General features: G+C 31.5%; 1 pseudogene across 1 annotated transcript; it reads right to left on the reverse strand.

Moving 5' to 3' along the window:
* Positions 1–733: 733 nt before the first annotated feature.
* On the reverse strand, positions 734–1,683 carry LOC132171685 (germin-like protein subfamily 1 member 13; annotated as a pseudogene). Its single transcript, XR_015909452.1, has 2 exons — positions 1,516–1,683; positions 734–1,395 (listed from the first exon to the last, which is right to left on the reverse strand). The product of XR_015909452.1 is annotated as a germin-like protein subfamily 1 member 13 (transcript).
* Between the last annotated feature and the right edge of the window lie 3,005 nt (positions 1,684–4,688).

Consider the following 4,688-nt stretch of genomic DNA (forward strand, 5'->3'; position numbering starts at 1 on the left):
ATATAGCTCCATCCCTTTTTTAAGATTTGAGAAGATGACATTAGTGTAGATATTATATATCAAAATTTTAGAAATTCTTGATGAGGCCCATGGTCCGTCTTGATTACAGAATTTTACCATTTTGAATATTTGTATACATATTAAAACGTAAGAATCATTCTTCATGATGTATGTGGATGGGCTTTTCCTAGAATTCATGATATATGCTTTCTAATAATTTCTTCACTCGTTGATGTAAACTAGGTCTCAATTTGTATATTTTTTTTCTATGGTTCAAAGATATATAGAACCAAAGATTGAATTCTCATTTGACAGTTTATTGAAAAAGAATGGCGACAATTATTTTCTGCATTTAAACATAATGTGGAACCGCGGGTTCGTATTGGTGTATAATATCATTTTCCTTGATGTGATTTATTTGTTAATGTATTTAGGGAGAATTCTTTTGTTTTTGAGTTTAAAAAAACGTTTTGAAGTGACATAAAAATGAAAATATTTTAGTGTTTCGAAAAATGTTTTATGTTTGATTATTTGCTAATATTTTTATTTTGAGAAGAGAAAATGAAATATTGATAACAAAAATTTTAACCAATGGGCATGAGCTCAAAGATGGCGGATTGGTTAATATTTAAAAAATTAGAAATAAGCTCCTTATATATCATGTGTTTATTTGGGATATATATATATATATATAGAGAGAGAGAGAGAGAGAGAGAGAGAGAGAGATGCTCAATAACTGAATAACGTCAACATTATTTTATACTCCAACTCCACTTAGAGAGCGTTACATAAGAACCTTTGATTTTAATATTGTTATGAAGGGTTGATAACTGTTTCACAAGTTTTTCTAATTTTCGTATTCGAACTTTTTCTGAAGCTCTTCAACAATATTCTTGTCAAGTTGGAAGGCCTTGGCGAGAACATCAGAATTGATGGGAGGATCAGATCCAAAAACAGCGTCCGCAATCGTGATGACACCTGCATTCTGACTACTCAAAGCAGCAAAAGCTAGAGCATTGGAGTGTCCCACGTTGAACTGGAAGTGAATGAGACCAATTGGGAACACAAAGACATCTCCCTTGTTTAGAACTTTTGTGAAAAGGCGGTTCTCCATGTTGGATGTGACAAAACCAACTAAGAGAGAACCTTCAACGACTACTAGAATCTCAGTGCCACGAGGGTGAATGTGGGGGGGGTTTTGGCCATATGGTGCATAGTCAATACGAACTAAGGATATGCCTAGAGTGTTGAGGCCTTTTATTTGGTCCACATTTACGGTAGTAACATTCGACCCAACTTTATTATCTGTATTTCCAGGATTTTGGAGCCCTTCGAAAAAGAAATCATTGGCATTGGAATCCTTCAAATCCTTGCAGAATTTCCCATTCACAAACACTGCAGTAAGCAATAGATTGCAAGATAGCATAAAAGATTAAGAAACCAATAAAGATATATAGTAATGCTTCTAAGCAGAAAGTAATGAACATATATATATATATATATATATATATATACCTGCAGACTTGGGGTCATCAATTGCAACACAAATGTCCTGAAAGAGGGCTGGGATCGAAGGCAGAGACAAAGGAGGATGCAAGTGACAAGAGAGCAACAATTGCAAGGAAATGGACTCCTTTCATCATATCCAAGTACACTCTGTGCTTTGCTTCTCTTCTATGATATTGCTTTGGGGATAGGTACTTAGAAATATTGAATGGGAAACATGTGTATTTATAGATAATCGATATATACGGAAAGGGTCAAGATTGGGCCTGCTACACCAAGTCTGGAGTGGTTATGGATTGAATATAACAATTGTACCAAGTTTCTTCAACAACTAATGCAGACTTTTTAACCTCGTTTTGGTTGCTTCTTCTTTGTTCTTAATTGATTCCTTCAATGCCGTAACATATTTGTAAGAGGTGATTAATTTGGTCAATTAAAAACCAAATTGAAGCACCGAATTAAAATCCACTCTAAAACCGTGGATGATGCGTAGGAGTCCAGATGGTGTAATTCTATAAGTTACTTTTATGTCACTCTAAAAATGAGGTGACTTAGTTACAATTTGATCAAAATTCAATAATAATCAATCATAAGGTTGTCCCCAAGAGGTAGTTGAATCGGCTGTTACCACGCCTAATGAAGCGTAGGTTACTTGTTCGAATCCCCCTCTCCCCTCTTGTGCGGACATGTCAAAAAAAAAAAAAATCAATCATCAGGCCAATGGTGATTTTGAAAGTCACATTATTTTTTGAGTGACACAATAGGGATACAAAAATAACTTCTAGTATTACTCGTCTGGGTGTAGTGAATTCACACGAGTAATTCTATAAGTCACTTTTGTGTCACTCTATGAATGAGGTGTCTTTTAAAATTACCATTTGATCAAACTTTAATAATGATGAATCACAAACTCAACGATAATTTTATAAACCACATCATTTTTAAAGCGATATAAGATGAATATAAAAGTGACTTGTAGCCTTATTCAATCCATACACATCGGGCTTATTATCATTTGAAAATAATAGAATGACGTATGACTTATGCATTATAGAGAGCGTAGTTTTGATGACATGCATTGACGAATGGAAGTGGCATATATAAAGACTTGGAATAGTAGTAGGTAGTGGAAATTAATGAAAAGTATTCATTCTTATCCAAACAAAATACGCCCATTTTCCTTGCCTATCTCTTTAGGAATTTGAAATCAAGATTGCTTGGATTTAAACGAAAAAATACTACAGAAATTTTGAAGCGTTCGTTCTTTTATGTTGTAGTAAAAATTATCATTGAATAAAATTATAAATAAAAATATATGTAGTATTTAATGGTGATTCACTTCCACGTAAGATAATGCACATTTAAAAATAGAGAAATGTTATAGGTCAATTTTTTTTTCTTCATATTTAGCCTATTTCATCTTACAAATCAATCATTGGATTTATGGACTTATGTGGACTTCACATAAGTCAACAGTGGACTCCACAAATTTAATAATTGATCTATTGAATTTGTAAGAAAATATGGATCAAATATAAAGAACTTATTGACCCTTCATATTTCTCTTAAAAATAAGAAATTATAGGGGTTAATATTTTTCTCATATTTAGCCAATCTCATCTTACAAATAAACCATGCATAGCATTTCTTTTCTTGTAGATATCCTTTACGATTTGTATTCAGAAATTGTTTGGCCTCTTTTTTTTATTTATTTTTTATTTATATTTATTTTTAATTAGGTGGGTTTGGTATATTACTCTTGGTCAATGGTGGCTTTCTTGAGTCAATGCAAGTGCTGAAGGATCGACCATTAGAAACCTACTTTTTAATGGTGATGGGTGAGAAATATTGCATGGGAAACATGTCTGTTTATAGATAATCGATCGCTATATATGGAAAGGGTCAATATTGGTTCTGCTACACCAAGTCTTGAGTGGTTATGGATTTAATATATATGACAATTAAGTTCATCACATCAACAACTACTGCATGCATGTAGACTTTTAACCTCCGTACGTTGGTTTATTCTTCTAATGATGCATGTCTTTTCTTTCATCTTCGTTGATTACTTCGATCTTCTTGTGCTTAACTTAACAAATAATCGATAATTTGTCATTTTTTAATTGGGTCAACCCCGTATCATTTTTCTAATGGTTCTTTCGTCAATTAACAACCGAACCACTCAAAATTAATATGTAGAATGCTGAAGATGTCAAATGAGACGGTTTTGTTTATGAAAATTAACTTAAGTCATCAAAATAATATTAATAATAACAATATATATATAGTAGAATAAAAGAAGAGAACAACATAACATATATATAAATCATTGTGTATTAATTTAAGAAGTAATCGGTGTCCCAGTTGAAAAAATAAAATGTATTTGAAAAGTTCAGGCAATGACTTACTTCTGCATAACAAATTCTAATATATATTTGTACTTGAGAGTACTTGAGAGGGAGTCTAATATATATTTGTACATGGCGTACGTTACATATTCTCATACATATAATAAAGAAAATGAATCAAAATTCCTTGTATCTGAAATCAAGAATGCTTGGATTCAAAGGGATCTGTGGATTCTTACAGATATCATAATTATCATTTATTGTCTTAAAAAAAAATATATATATATATTATCATTTACGTTTTTATTCAGAAACTTTCTACTAATTAATTAAGAAGCCTTTTTTTTTTTTTTTTTGGTTGAAATTGCAAAGATAAATATTTTTTTCTTGCTGGCAATTAAGTAGCATGTCATTATAGAGTGCAATTTGCTTCGTGAAATTTGCCTGACTTGATTTAATGCAAGTGTAGGATCGACCGACCATAAATCTTCATGGGTTATATATATATATATATATATGTGTGTGTGTGTGTGTGTGTGTTCTTTTCGAGTCTTTTGTTTTTTGCTATCTTTTAGGTTTAAGTTTTCTTGTTATTGTTTTAAGGGGAAAGTCCACGTACCCCTCAAACTACAACCTAATTAACAATGTTTTTCTTAAACTTTCAATTGTGACAATGTCCCTCCAAACTACTAACACATTGTCAATGTCCCCCAATGATGAAACTACGTACCCTTAGTAAAATTATACAAAATAAAAAACAAAAAACCGAGTGAAAATAATTTAAAATAAATAAATCCTTTTTATAAGAAAAAAATTAAAAAATTTCGATTTTTT

This window comes from Corylus avellana, chromosome 1, assembly GCF_965113065.1.
Source record: "Corylus avellana chromosome 1, dhCorAvel1.hap1.2, whole genome shotgun sequence".
Classification (NCBI taxonomy): Eukaryota; Viridiplantae; Streptophyta; class Magnoliopsida; order Fagales; family Betulaceae; genus Corylus; species Corylus avellana.